At 46.5% G+C, this 15,838-nt stretch overlaps 1 protein-coding gene across 1 annotated transcript in view; it reads right to left on the bottom strand.

Moving 5' to 3' along the window:
• LOC102911807 (uncharacterized) overlaps positions 1-15,838 on the bottom strand; it is a 153,613-nt gene that overhangs the window by 53,432 nt on the left and 84,343 nt on the right. Inside the window, exon 5 of the mRNA XM_076565983.1 lies at positions 10,858-10,915. The gene's annotated coding sequence lies outside the window, so the exon portion shown is untranslated. The remainder of the gene's footprint in view (positions 1-10,857; positions 10,916-15,838) is intronic.

Genomic DNA, 15,838 nt, shown 5'->3' with positions numbered 1-15,838 from the left:
TAGTGTGACTGATGACGACTATTCTTAGAAGAGAAAGACACTTGAGATGCAGATGAAATATGTGTACCTACTTCATATATATGGAATTGAAAAGACTTTGAAAGGTCATTAGGAAGAGAGGGATAGTGACCACATTCCTCCAAGTCCAGCAGAAAGGTGTTGTGTTGGACATGCACCCTGTACCAGGAGAACCAGACTGCTGCAAGACTAACCAAAGGCAGGTGATGTGCTGAGTGGCCATGTGTGTGACTTAGACTTAGACGCAAAGCCAAGAGCGGCCCTGTGTGTGACCAAGATGTGTGCAAAGCAACCTGGGAAGGCTTTTGTGTGGTAAGCTTGGTAAGAAGCTGGTTGTCAGTCTTCCAGAGAAGTAGCATTGGGTCTGGCTGGTGACTCAGACAGTGAGAACACAGGGACAGGGTTCAGAATGGTGTCCTGCGGTGTGGTCAGCCTTGTGGTGTCCAAGCATGAAAGCAGTGAACTTCCCACAGGCATGGGGCTGGTTCAACAGGCACAGGCCAGAGCCTCGGCAGCTCAGCAGAGCAACTCACTCTCCAGGTCTCTGTCCTCTGATAAAAGACTCTGGCAGAGGGAACTAGGGACTATAATCTGAAAGATCGTTTATTATTAGCATTGCTAATTTAAAATTACTTATGAAGATGATTAATGGACATAATCTTATTCTTATCCATTTTAATGTTATACATTTGCCAAAGGTGAGTTGAACTAGAGTAATAATAAAAGGTCTTTTAAAAAGTGATCACATGAACTTCTGACTTTACAAAATTCACTGGTGACATTTAAAAGTGTGTCATTAGTTGACCAACATATAATGGACTCTACAGTTCTGTGTTTGTTTTTGCTTTTCTTTCCCCTTGCCTCTTTCTCCTTTTGGGTGGCATTTTTTTTGGGGGGGGGGTATTGGATTTTTTTTTGTTTTTTTGAGAAAGACTTTAAAGTTGGGTGAGTTGCGGGGAGAGGAGAGGGAAGGACTTGGGGGAATGGAAGAATATGATAAAAGACATTTAGATTTAAAAGTTGTTTTATATAATTAAAATAAAAAATACAAGTGTGTGAGTGCTGAGCAGCAGCTTTCCAGGTCTTCCAGCAGGGGAGCTCAGGAGAAGGAAGGCAGCTGTATTTTACTAAAACCCCGCTCCTTTGGGTTCCTGTGAAGCTGGTCTGTATCTGCAGGGTTTTCAAACCATGCAAGCAGCACTTTAAGAAAAAGGAAACAGAGCAGAATAAAAGGACAAGAGCTCACCACACATATGTGACTACATATGTGTGGCATGAGCTCATAACACGTATATAACTACATGTGTGTGGCATGTACTTTCCACGCTGTAAAACCCAATCCTTTCTTGGAAAGAAAATGATCTGCTAGGAAAGGTTAGAAATTATGCTTGAAACCAAGTGGGTGGATCACATGTAGATTTAATTTGAATTGGAACTGTGCCATCCTTCTTATCTTGGGAACTAATCCATAAACCAAGATGTGTTTACACTATGCTAAACACCAATCCTAAAGGTATCTTGTAAGTCATTCTTCAATCAATCACCCTGTAATCTGTTCTCCCTGAGGGGTTACGACCGGATAAAGGTTAAAAAAAAAAAAAGCAATCAAAATAAAACAAAAAACCCAACAATAAAAACCTACTTCAAATCCATTTCATAGGGTTGTTAATTATTAAGTAGGATTAAATTATAGTAATAGCAGCTATCACACACTGAGTGCTTTATCATGTGCCACCGCATGTTTTATACACTGTACACACCATTAACTCCCTTGATCCTCTCAGTAGTCCCATAAAGTAGACACTAACATGATTTGTTTTATAGATGAACACATGGAAAGATAAGTCGGTCACCTGCCATGTAATTAGTGTGACACATGGGGTTTAGCATCTCGAGCCATGCTTTTGGTATGTAGGTAGTATGAGACATGGGGTTGAGCATCTCCAGCCATGCTTTTGGTATGTAGGTAGTATGAGACATGGGGTTGAGCATCTCGAGCCATGCTTTTAGTTGCAGAGCATCAGTACCACAATTGTTATGACGTGGGGAGAAAGGAAACATGAACTACCTCAGGTCTAGCCTCATTTCTCCATGCTGGATGCCCCAGGGCATGCACACCATGCTTCCCAGAAGAGCAACAGAATGTCCACCTTTCTCTGTGCTGTAAGGAGCGGACTCCTTGCCTTCCTGCAATAAAGGCTTCTCATTTAAATCACAGAGAGGAGGAGTCCGGTGTGGTGCTGGTCCCTAACTTCCATCCATTCTGAATGCCTCATCCAGGACTCATCTCCACAAGCCACCGACCTTCTGGTGATGGACCTCCCGGGCTGACTATCTGGAGCTCCAGGGTGCAGTCTTTGTTTGCATCCTCTGACTAGGGGCCTCACTAGCTTCAAACAGGCTCTGAGGGAACGGTAGGTCACTCACACTGTGGTGGGTATATAGTCATGATTCAGGAAAACATGAACTGATACGCAGCCAAATTACGTTAAACACCACTCAAACTGCCATGTAAAGGTTATAATTTGGATGTGAAAGGTCACCCTATAGGCTCATATGTTGAATGCTGAATGAATACTTGATAGAGCTGTTCTGAAAAACTGTGGAACCTTTAAAACGTGGGACCCACCTTGCTTGTGCACTAGCTCTTGGAGATTCGAGGGGTCCCAGAGCCATCCACTATCAACACCTGCATGCCTTCTTGATGGACTGTGTCCCTTTCAACTGTGAGACAGTAATCCCTTCCTCCCTTCAGGCTGCTTCTCCCAAATGTTTGGTCCCAATGAAAAGTACCTAGTGCAAATGCTGGGTAGACAGCTATGATGCAGCCCTCCATCCCGTGAGCTAAAGCAGTCTGCAGCTAGCAAATGAAGGCAAAGCTCAGGTCTTCATCTGATACTTGACTACAACTGCAGACTTTTAACATGAAAGCACATTTTGGGCAGAGAAAAAACCAACCACCAAGGATTTTTAAAATAAAAGTTATCAAAATTAATATATGTGGATGGTTTACACATTGTGACATGGGGTATTAAATTTCAGAATAGTTTAGGGTATTTTTAAATGTAATGAAACACGAATAAAATCTGGGGCTTAACTGCGGTGACTGTTGTACCACACTTCCTTTTTATCTTTCCATACAGTCTCTAGGTGACGTAAAAACTAATAATTATTCTTTTATAACATCCAGTTCAGACAGAGCACTGTTAATAAAATCTTCCTTGAATAACACTGTTTACATATGACTGTTAATTCACAGAAGAATCAGGAAAGATGACTTTACTATCCATCGTTAAAATGATTTTTAGGTATTTTAAGGCTATTTCTCTTAATGAACAGACTGAGCTGTTCATTTCTATGAAGTACTCAGTGTGTCTGAAACCAGTACATAGTCTGGGACACACACTGTGGTTTTCAAAAAATAAAAGGATGATTCAACAGTGTACTAATACGGTCAATCTGCTTCTGAGAAAGACGCCCTTGGGAGAAAACAGTGATGTCTGCCTTGAGCAGTGCGGCACTTGCTGCACGAGGTAACAGCATGTGGGGGGGACTTTTCTATGCGGCTACTCACTCTTCCGTCCACTTACCCTGCCCGTTTCCTGGGCTGAGACGGGAGCCTTCTTTTGCAGGACAGCCTGCAGAAGAAGGGAGAACCTCAAATATGGAGATGAAGCTTTTCTTCTTTTAACTGGACACAGAATGGTTCACGAGGCAGGAGAATCAAACACAACTTATTAACATATTTAAAACTGCAACCAGGGGCTGGGGACTCAGCTCAGCTGGTAGAACACTTGCCAAGGTTCCATCCCCAGTACATAAAACTAGGCGTGGTGCCACAAGCCTGTGACCCCCTTCTTGGGATGTGGGGACAGGAGGATCAAAGGTTTATAGTCACCCTTGGCTACACAGTCAATTTGAGGCTAGCCTGAAGTCCCCATAAGACCCTGTCTCAAAACACAACAAAAACAAAAACTGCCATCACAAAACCCCCTGCATTTATGCCAGAAAAAACAGCATGGCTACCAACTTTGTAGCCAGCAGCATTTGCTTGTATTAAGAATCTGGCTGAGGCCTCCCGGGAGTCCAGAAAGGAGGGCCTTTGGAGCTGAGGAAGAGTGCACAGAGCTGGGAGGAGAGGGAACATTTAAGGGAGGAGCTATTGTTAAAGGAGGAAGTTGCTCCGGGTTTGAAAGCAATTCACAAAGCCTTCATTGTCGCAGGATGAGGGTGGGCCTGTCCTTCCTGCCCTCAAGCTGGCCAAGTGGAAAAACCAGTGAACTAGGATGTGAGTGGACACTCACAAGGTAAATAATGTTTTAAAACCGTAAAATACATCCTGATGGTAATTTTTAGCAAAAACGTACCCTCGAATTCTTAAGGGACAATGAAGACTCCGCAACCGTCCAAACATTCTGGAGAAAGAGGAGCAAGGAAGGGACAATGCTACTGACTTCCAAATACACTGTAAAGCTATAGTGATTAAAGCAGTATGGCAATGCCATTAAAACAGACAAAACCAGTGGGAAAATAAACCTATGCGTACAGCCCATCGATCCTGACGAGGATGCTCAGACATATGGAAGAACAGTGCCGAGAAGATGAAAGAACAAGGAAACAGGGTCTCTTGCACCCTACAATAATGCGTCCCATGGGTTGGTGAGGTGGCTTAATGGGGAAAGGCGCCTGCTGCCGAGCCCGACCATCTGAGCTCCATTCCCAGGACCAGAGAGTACCTACCTATCCCTGTGAGCTGTCTCCTGACCTCCGCACATGTACTGTGCCGCGCATGCGTACCTGGAGCGCATGCTCATGCACAGTAAATACATACAATGTAATTTTTAAATTTAAAACTGGACACAAATGGGCTAAAGACTTAAATTTAAACCCCGAATGCAAGAAATTATTTGGAGAAAACAGGGGAAGCGCTACGTCATTGCATCTAGGCAGGGATTTCTTGACTACACAAAAGTACAAGCAGTTAAGAGCAAAAGCAGACAACTGGGACCAGAGCAAGTGAAGAAGCTCAGCAGGGCACAGGAGACCTGCGGAGGAGACACAGGGCCTGGGTCAGGCAGCTGTCAGTCATGTATCACACCCCGAGCACACGTAAGGGATGCCTGTGGCCCAGAGGCACCTCATCTCTAAAGTGGGCATTTCTCCGAAGATGACATACAAATATGACCGTTGATGCCCATGAAAAAGATTTTCAACATTACTGGTTTGCAAGAAAATGCCAATTAAAACCACAGTGGGAGCTGCGTGAGGTAGAGCACACCTTCAGTCCCAGCACTCGGAGGCGAGCAAGCTCAGCTCTGTGAGGTCCAGGCCAGCCTGGTTTACAGAGCAAGACCCCGTCTCAAAACAAACCACAGGAGGCTATTGCTTCCCACCTTTCAGGATGGTTACTATAAAAAACAAAATACGTGACAGCAGAGAGATGCAAAACTGCAGCCCTCACACAGCATCTGTCAATGTAAAACGCGGCTGCAACATGTACACTGCACAGGTACGCACACACAATGGTACGCACACACAATGACTCGGTGCTTGTGTGTCCTTCTCCCATCTTCCTAATCCCCGATACGGCCACACCTGAGGCGCTGATACAGACACACCTTGCCGCATACAGGTGCTTCGATTGGAGGAGGTACTCCTAATTATGTTACTCTATCTGATGACTGAACGACAGTACAATTTTCAAGTAGGCACTTGAGAACTTGTAACACCAAAATTATTAACGTGCTCCCAACTGCAGAGCGCTTGGGTCACTGGATTATTCTATTACACCCTCTGATTTCCTTCTTTGTCATCATGGCTCATCCCCATGTAAAATGAGAAGCTCCTTAAAATTGCAAACAGCACTCCATTATTATTTGGACCCAATTAGCCCGAGATTCCAATGGGGCTCTGGGTGCCACAGGATTCTCTCTGAGGTTAGGAAAGCATTTCAGGCTGGGCTTTCCGATCTTGTGAGCATTAAACTGGATGGCAGTAGACCCCAGCCCTATGCTTTCAGCTGATGCTTAGCATGCAGGACTCACCAAATGCAACATGACTACTCACCTTTGGAAATTAGTTACTGTTTTGTGTGTATGTGTATGTAGGGCATGTGTGTGCACATGCATGGGGAAGCCGGATGTTGACATCAGGTGCCTTTCTCGGTTGCTCTGCACCATTTTGGGGGCAGGGACTCTCACTTAATCAGGAGCTTGGGGGCTGGCTGGGCTGAGCGTCTGGGGGACCCTCCTGTCTATGTCCCTTTACACCCAGTGCTCCGGTCACAGACTTGTACTCACAGCTAGCTTTCACACGGGTGCCCAGAGGTGTGAACTCAGCCCCTCACGTGTGCACTGCAGGCACACCACTGACTCAGCCATCTCCCTAGCCTAACATTATTTTCTTTGCCATATAAATCCAAAGATGTCTGCAGGAGACACGGGCGTGACAACTTCCTGCTGCGGATTTTGGCAGCAGCGGATCTTGGGCCTGGCAGTCACAGTGGCTATTCGGTGAATGCGATTACTGTGCACACGACCTCAACAGGGACGGGGAGGACGTCAGTCCCAGGTTCAAAACCAGCTGTCTGGAACGCGCTGCTTCGTCTCTCCTTGTTTAACCCCCTCTAGTTAGTCTCACTCAAGCCTGGCTGCCTGACACAGGCTTCTTTCTGTCACTCTTCAGATCCCCGGGAGCCTTGACAAAAGAACCGTTTCCTCGGATAACAGCCAGGAAGGTGGAAAACGTGTAAGACACGTTTTAAAATACACGTTCTCCATGTTTGAGGTTACAAAACCCAAATGCGTTCTTTTATGTTCCCAGCTACTGTTTGATTTGATCCCTTAAGCTCTATCCGCCCAGCTCTGTTGTTCTCGGACGTCGCTGCGATGCGTCCTGTGACACGGAGCTTACCTACCGAGAAGAAGAGGGACAGAGACGGCATGAGGATGCCGGCAGGTAGGCCCGCACTGGGCTCTGAGCGGCTGGCTCCAGGGACTAACACACACACACACACACACACACACACACACACACACACACACACACACACACACGCTGGCGTTTTCCTACCAACTTCCCTGTACTTATGAGTAGAAAACTGTGTGAAACAGGGACAGGTTAGCAAACAGTGAGAATCTTATTTCCAAGCAACAAGAGACACAGTCCAGTCCAAGACAGATGGACGACTACTGCGTTAATTTAAAAGAACAATCTTGTACACACTGGTCCTTAAAATCTGTTATGGACATAGTATACTAGAAGTGCATAATTACGTGTCTTGTTTTGTTTTTGGAAGCAATCCTGCCCCTGCACTCAGTGAGAACTTCCCCAAGTGTGCACTGCACCAAAGCCACCATGATGTTCCAACTGGGGCTTTGAAGCAAAATGTCAGCACCCTGGATTTCTTTTTCTAAAAATTTGTTTTGATTTTTAAATTTTTTCTATGTATGAGTCTTCTGCCTGCACGTATGTATGTGCATCCCGTGCACACTTCATGCCTAAGGAGGTCAGAAGAGGGCATCAGATCCCTGGAACGGAACTTAGGGTGTCTGTGAGCAGCCCTGTGGGTGCTGGGAAGCAAACCTGGGTCCTCCTAAGCGACACGTGCTCTTAACCACTGAGCCGCCTCTCCCACCTCTGCCTTTATTTTCCCATTGCCAAGTTTGTGAATGGGAACAAACGCACCTCTCATGTAATAAAACTAAGCCATCGAAAAAGCAAGCTCTAACTGCTCTTGGAGAAGTGTTACCCCTTTCAAAATCTTTTAAATGACCAGGGTCATGATTGTTTTGTAGCCCTACTGAACATGGGGAAGGACAGGACTAGGGTTTTATCATGAAATCCTCTTCCCTGTTACATCTCTACTCCTTGAACCAAATTCTTAGGTCTGAATACTTCTTAGTTCATCAGATGTGATCTGTAAATGGCAAGTATGTTTGAGGGGCTTAGGCAGGAAGCTTCAGTACATTCTACTATAAAACATATCCACGTGCTATGAAAGCTTAAGGTCCTGTGATAATTTCCAGAAGAGAACAGCGACGCAATACTACATTTTGGCCAGCAGGTGTCTCTCTGGAGCACTTAATACTAACCAAGAAAAGGACCAGTTAAGGAAGACGCCACCATTATTCAAACTCTACCACCGTGGACCTTACACTTACTGGGGTAGGGAGGTGGGGGAGGATTCTGAGATCAGAGCACCACAATGGTTATGTTTCTGAGAAACTGTACATTTCAATATAAAAATTATGACAATTAATGCAGAAGTAGTATTTTCTTAAAATTATTTCATAGCAGGATCTTTGTGTGGGGGCAAACGCATTCATGTGCATGTGTACATGCAGGTAGAAGTCAGAGGTCACTGTCAGGTGTCACTGTCAGGTGTCTTTATCACCCATGGCCTATTTATTTATTTATTTATTTATTCATTCATTTATTCATTTATTCATTCATTCATTTTTTATTTATCAGGTGTCTTTCTACTACCCATGGCCTTTATTATCCATCCATCCATCCATCCATCCATCCATCCATCCATCCATCCATCCATCCATCCATCCATCCAGGAGACAGAATCTCTTACTGAACTTTGCTCAACTGATTTGGCAAGACTAGCTGGCCAGTGGGCTCCAGGGATTCTCCTGTCTCTGCCCCACAGAGCTGGTGACTGATTACAGATACAGGCTGACATACCTGGCCTTCTCCATGGGGCTGGATGCAAATTCAGGTCCTTAGTGATGATAAGCACTTTACTGACTAGCTTACCTTCTCCGTCCTGTTTAATAGTGAGATCTAACGGCACAAAAGGATGTGTCTTTCAAAATGGCAAGATGACTCTTTGTAAGGAAAGCAATGTCAAAGCTCAGACAGCTGAGCAGGGGACGGCAAACAGGAAGCAGGAGTGGTCAGTTACAACAAGGGGAAAGTCTGCTGCAAAGGCTTAAGTAGCTGAAGACCCAGGTTCGGATCTCAGCATCCCCATGGCCGCTTAGACTCATTTGTCAACTCTAGTTTCACAGCATCTGATGCTCTTTGGCGTCTGAGGGTAAGGCACATGCACAGTGTGTACACACACACACACACACACACACACACGTACGTTCAGGCAAACACTTGTACACATTACATAAATAATTTAAAATTAAGTTAAGGCAAGTTTGCAGCGTTTCAGAGACAAACAGCAGTGCACCGAACACAACTCAGGGCAAAGACCCACGGGCCACTGTCACAGCACAAAAGCCTCAGGTCTACAAGAGGACAGTACCCTGGAAGTCACGATCCGCATTAAAAGAAACAGCAAGGGTTAGCATAAAACAGACTAGAGGGCCAGGTGTGGTGGTGCACACCTTTAACCCCAGCACTGGGGAGGCAGAGGCAGGCGGATCTCTGTGAGTTCGAGGCCAGCCTTGTCTACACAGTTGAGTTCCTGAATAGTCAGGGCTATGTAGAGAGAGCTGGTCTCAAAACAATAAACAATTAGAAAACGGCGACAGGAACAGTTGCATGCAGCGCTAACTGGCATTTCCTCGCATGGGTTCGAGTGTCGCTGACACACTCAGTGCACCTGTTGTGCGGGTAATGGCCACGCTAGCACCTCCCGGAAGAGCAACCACACAGGTAATGTTACACCCCAAAACCCAAGCAGGGAACCACAGCCATCACCAAGGGGCACTGTATTTAGGACAAGGCAGGCAACTTACCACGCCACACCAGAGGGAAGAAGACAGACACATCATGAAGACCGTCTAGAGGAAAGTCTACCAGACTGGTCCCTCACCCTGAGGCAGGGATGCTGACTTATTGAAGGAGAGGAACTAAGAAGAGAGAGTTGAAAAGGAGGGGAATAAAGTCCAGAGCATCGCCACACAAGGAGACACGAATCCGCATACACGTGCAGAACCCAAGAGACACGGGTGGAATGAGGAGGGAGGGCTGTGCCCCCTGCGTCCACAGGCACCCGAGTGTCCCTTTAGCATCATCACTGGCTCGGTGTCAAAGCCTTCGTGGTGCCACAAAGTTGGACGTTCAACGATTGGGAATTTTTCAACCAAGTTATCTGCTGCCCCCAGAACACGGGGTGCTGTTTTTAAAGTCATCTCTATGTGTCATCAATGCCAATCCCTAAGCCACCTTGGTGGCCACCTTAAATAAACCCATTCTCCATTTTCCCAAATGATAAACTCCTAGGGTCCTGGCTAGATGGCCCAGCAAGCAAAGGGGCTTGCCACCGAGTCTGATGCTCTGGGGTCAATCCCCGGGACTCATTACGTGGTAGAAAAAGAGATCAAACTTGTCCTCTGACGCCCGTGTCCCCTGCCCCAACACAAACTTTCTTTCAAGGCTGGGCAGGGAGGTGCCTGTCATCCCAGCACTTAGGAGGCAGAGGCAAAAGGATCAGGACTTTTGAGAGTGGCCTGAGCTACACGCGGCTCTGTCTTCAAAAGTTTTAAAATCATAATAATTATTATTAGTTAAAATTATTATTAAAGTATCAACAAAATTTCAAAGAAGCTCTTTAGTTTCAAAACTGAAACCAATTTCACATTCGAAGTTATTATGAATGGGTGCTTCAAGGCAAAAATAAATTGGTGTGCCAAGATAGTTTCTTAGATCCACTCAGGACATTTCTGGACTTACCAAGGCTGCTCATTCACCCTTGGAAGGAAAGGTGTGGCTTTGTGTGGAGTTTTCTATGTTTGTGACTAGTTCATTTGGAGCTTAGGTACACCGACAATAACTTAGAAAAGGGCAAACACACACGGTTTCCTGTGTCAGATACTATTCTGAGCACTTACAAACATTAACGTAATAAATATACACACAGCTAATTTCACTTACATGTTTGGTGGTTCACTGTGTTCCGATAAAAGGGCCTAGGTTGCTGCCATTTTTCCGCCTGCAAAGATGAGGACAGGATTGTTAGCAAGTGCTCGTGATAGCATATCCACACATTTCCAATCATGTTTCCAGACTCGGGAGAACCCTAATCCATCATTTCAGGCTAACTTTATTGCGTTCATTAAAAAAAAAAAAAAAAAAAAAAAAAAAAAGAACCATTAAAAAAATCACCTCTCCATTCAATAGTAATAAGGACTTGAAAATCAAGTATCCCATGGCTTCAAAGACAACCACGTAACACCACGAATTCAGTTTAGCCGAGGCTCGCCTCGCTCTGGATTCTTCCGTTGGCTGTGATCACATTTTGTAACATCGAGGTGTGAGGCCTGTGCACCCCACTGCACCCGTGGAGGTCAGAGGACACTCGTAGCAGCTGGTCCTCTCCTTCCCAACAACTGGGTCTCGGAGATCGGACTCAGGCCATCGTGCTTGGAGGCAAGCACCTTCATGGTTGAACCGCTTTTGCCAGCCCCTTTTCCAAGTCATCCTTCCCTCTGAAGACCATCTGTAAGTGACCGTCTAACTTCTCACCTTACCCTATGAAGTAACTGCAGCTCTAGAGGGAAGACCAATCCATAGATGTAGCTTTAAGAACCACCTAAGATTCAACACAATATAATGGAAAAGCGTCAAAAAGGAGGGTTACTGTTAAGGCGAGGTTCAAGTGACATTTATCCTGGGGAGTTTGAGGTCGTCCTTGGGGTCTCTCACTCTCTTACCCCTCAGCTGTGGTGGAAGGCCCCTAACAGACTGGTAAGGTCCTAATACCCAGCATTCATTTGTAATGGAAAACACAGCTGTCAAAAAAACAGCCGCTCCAACTAGTTTCATCAATAGTTCCTGTCCTGCCGGCACACAGGTGCATCCTGGGAGCCCCTGAATCCTCGACTCCAGCATCTTCTGGCAGTTTGGAGAGGAGGACACGTCCACGGAATGAATTGTCCGGTGAACCTGCTGGAGTCACCAGTGAGAGCCCTAGCCCTTCTCCTCCCCTCCAGCCCAGGCCCTCCTTCACTGCCCTTCCCCAGGACGAACAAGAACACACCTCTAGCTCTTATTCCCTCCCAGCCTCTTACCCAAGCTGCGTCTTGAGGAACCACCATAAACATAAATCAGGCGGGGTTCAATCACACTCCCTCTTTTACCCTGGATGTTCTGACACTTGGCCTGCTCTGGTCCTGCCCCCCCCCACCCCACCCCCCCACCCCCCACCCCGTTCTGACTCTTTAACCTTCTCTCACTGAACCACAAGGTCCCTGAGCTGGACCTGCTCATTTGATTGGTCCAGGTGACTACAGGGCTCAGTCGATCTGTTCTTGGATGGCTGATAGCCTAGGACTATTAGAACCCAAGGTACCATCACCCCACGGGGAAGGCTCTGGTGGCCAGACTGCATGGCTTCACGGGCCACGTGCGGACCTCCCTGTGCTGCCCCTTACTCCAAGAGAACCAGGAACCAGATGGGCTCCGTCTATATTCTTGTCTCAATTTTTGTTGTTGTTGCTGTTTCCTACGCTTCTGTGGCCCAAATAAACCTGAAGCTATTAAAGGAGAAAGAGCACAAAGTTCAAGATGACTGAGGAACAATTCTGCAGCAAGGCCTCGCTCGGGCAGAGGTTACTAAGAAACACCATCAACAAAAACGAAAACACACTTTTGGCCAAGGCAGTCCTCAGCGGGTACAATGCTGGGAAACACATTCAGAAGTCTGAGTTAGCTTCAGGGTGCCACCACAACTGAGGCCGTGAGAAGTGTGAGGACTGGAGACGGCGGCCTTGCTGCCGCCTTCCTCCCATCCCCAGGGCACAGGACCAGTGCCATGGACCACGGTGTTCTCCTGCCACTTGCCTCACACCAATCGACAATTAACTGTCATGCCTTAACTGCATGCCTGGTGTTCTGAATGGTTCACGGCTGTGGTTAATTTTTAAAAGACGTTCCCCTCACGCTCACGTTTCAGTTCTCGTTAAGTGAGGAGATTAAGAACAAACTGGTGGAGAGACCCCACACACACCCACACCCACACAATACCTAAGTTCTAAGTCCTTATCACGACATGGGGTCAGAGAGCCAGCTGCACTCACTCTTGGAATGGCGTGCGTGTAAATAGGCCAGGCACAGTTCTAGAGACTAGAGACACATGCCAAAGACAACCCCTGCCCTGGGAGGAGTGACATTCTAGGAAGAGACAACGAACACTTGAGAAGACCAGCACACACACTGGATGATGTTAAGTGTCATGTAGAGAAGAGAAGAGGGTGAGCTGGGGGTGGGGCATTTAAACAGTGGTTAAGGGACACCTTACTGAGAAACTGCCGCCTGATCCTGGAAAGGGTACGACAGGAAGTACAGTTTGGGAGTATATACATCTATATACACACACATTCCTATACTGGTCACTCCCAAGTACTAGTATTTTCATTTATTCTGAAAATACAGGGCTTTGTCCCTAGCTAAGGAGAAAGGCCCTCATATTTATGTGGCCATGGCAGTCGATGAGTGTTGTTCTCCACATAAAGATCTACTGCCCACAGTCAAACATCAAACACAAGCACCCTACAACCCAGCTTCAAGTGTTTTGCTGGACCAGTGTGAGGTCAGCCAAAAAAAAAAAAAAAGCCTAGCCCCTCACAAAGGAGGCCTCATGCTTCTATATACAGACTTTGGCCCTGATAACTGTGATAAGGTGATGGACAGTACAATGGACATGATGAAATTCTTTAAAAATTAAGTAACCATTTTATTCTCTGTTCTGTGGATAAATGGGGGTGGGAAGAGGCCACAGTGCAGAGTGTCCTAAAAATCAATGGGTTGCCAGTCTGGGAGCAGCGTTTTTTTGAGTCCCTCAGCCTTGGAGGCTGCCGTGTGTCAGGAGTGGAATCCCTGCCCTCCCTTTCCCACAACACCTCAGTCCAGTGCTGGCCTGGTCTTAGCTGCAGACCAAAGCAGTACACCTGGTATTTAACTCTCCGAACTGACATGCTGTGTTCACTCGGCTTCTCTCAAGTATGCCAAGACAGGCAAAGCCCTCCTGGTGATCTCCAGGCTGCCACACCGCCCTATGGCAGGGTTCTTCAGCGTCAATGTGTACACAGCTGGGACCGGGGAGAGCACACTCGGACCCAGGAGGCTCATGTGCACATGACATATTGCCATGGTCAACACTTCATCTCCGAACTACTTTAGCTCACATCCTGGTCATCTGCGACAATTCTCAGCATCTATTTCCTTTTTAGTTGGCTTCTAAGGGTAAGGGTGCACTGACAAGATGTCCCAGCAGGTGAAGGTGCTTGCTGCCAAGCCTGACTGCTGGACTTCTAGCTCTGGGATCTGCACTGTGGAGGAAGAGAACCAACTCCTGAAAGCTGTCCTCTGGCTTAAACACCTCCCCAAATATTTTCTTTTTCTTTTTTCTTTCTTTTTTTTTTTTTTTTTGGTTTTTCGAGACAGGGTTTCTCTGTGTAGCTTTGTGCCTTTCCTGGAACTCACTTGGTAGCCCAGGCTGGCCTCCAACTCACAGAGATCCGCCTGGCTCTGCCTCCCGAGTGCTGGGATTAAAGGCGTGCGCCACCACCGCCCGGCCCAAACATCTTTTAAAGGGTAACATAGATAACGTTTTAAAAATCATTTGTTTAGATTCAGAGACTTCAGCAGCTGGTATATAGGGTCTGCACATGTGCAAGCCAGATGGGCTCCCACTGCTGAGGGAGGAAGTGGACACCGGCTCCCACCTCTAACCAAGAAGTCTGTGCAACTGACATCCCAAGCAAAGGAAAACTTGGTTTTCTCCAGTGGAGTTCACTGTATAAATGAACCACACCTCACGGTAGACTCATGCCCAGCAGTAGGTGGTCAACACAAAATGAACTCAATGGCATTTTTTTTTTTGTTTGTTTGTTTCAAAGTGCTTTGTTGGAACGTTTTGTTTTTTCTTTTGGCTGTCTTATTGATCTTGTGCTTGTGTATTTTGTCTTGAGACAGCCTCTCTCTCTCTCTAGTCCTGGCTGTTCTGGAACTCTGTTTAGACCAGGCTGATTTCGAACTCAGGAGATACTCCTGTCACTGTCTCCTAAGTGTCGGGGTTAAAAGGCATTTGCTACCACTACTAGCCTTTTGCATTCATGTTTTGGTTTTTGCTTTCATCTTTATTTTTCCCCCGTCTATATGTGTGTTTCTTATTTTTGTTGGTTTTTTTACAGAGAGAAAGGGGGTGAGGAGTTGAGTGGTGGAGAGGATCTGTGAGGAGTGGGGGAGGGGGATTGTGATCAGAAAACACTGTCTGAAAACAATGTTTTTTAAAAAATATTTTTAGGATCCTCAGCAAATTCGTGGAAAAAGGCCCACTATAAAACCCTCAGGTGACTAAAAGGTAATAGATATCTAAAAAGAAACAGACTAAGTGTTAAGGAAAGGGCACATAGCAGAGAACAGACTCAGTCTGTGTGGCTCCTGTAGCTTACAGCCAAGTAAAGCGAGATGAGGGACCTGGGCACAACATAAACAATTATTTTCAAAGTAAGGCACTTCCCTTACTGAAGACAGACTTGCTCACTCCTTCATCTCCTGTATCAAACATGGCAAATAGGACAGGCTATAGATCCCTCCCCAAAGGCCATTTCACAACTTGGTGCGTCATAGGCACTATGCCTAGAATGCTTTCCCAGTTCCAGACCAGCCCTTCAGATGGAACACTGGGCTTCACCCCAGCCTCTTCTGGAGCGGGTGCACCCGGCCTCCAAGCAGCGTGGACAGCTTCCACTCGGCTCAGCACACACAGCACATGCCGGCCGCATGCATGCACTTCTGCCTGATATTCTCCCGCAGACACAAGCACTCAGACCAGGTCTCGGAAGGCAACATCGTGAGCTAGCTCTCCACGTTGCCTTGGCAGCGACCACAGCGATTTGTACATCCGTGTACT

Source organism: Peromyscus maniculatus, chromosome 3 (genome assembly GCF_049852395.1).
Source record: "Peromyscus maniculatus bairdii isolate BWxNUB_F1_BW_parent chromosome 3, HU_Pman_BW_mat_3.1, whole genome shotgun sequence".
NCBI lineage: Eukaryota > Metazoa > Chordata > Mammalia > Rodentia > Cricetidae > Peromyscus > Peromyscus maniculatus.
Note: the sequence above shows the minus strand (reverse complement) of the source record. Positions and strands in the feature narration are given on the sequence as shown.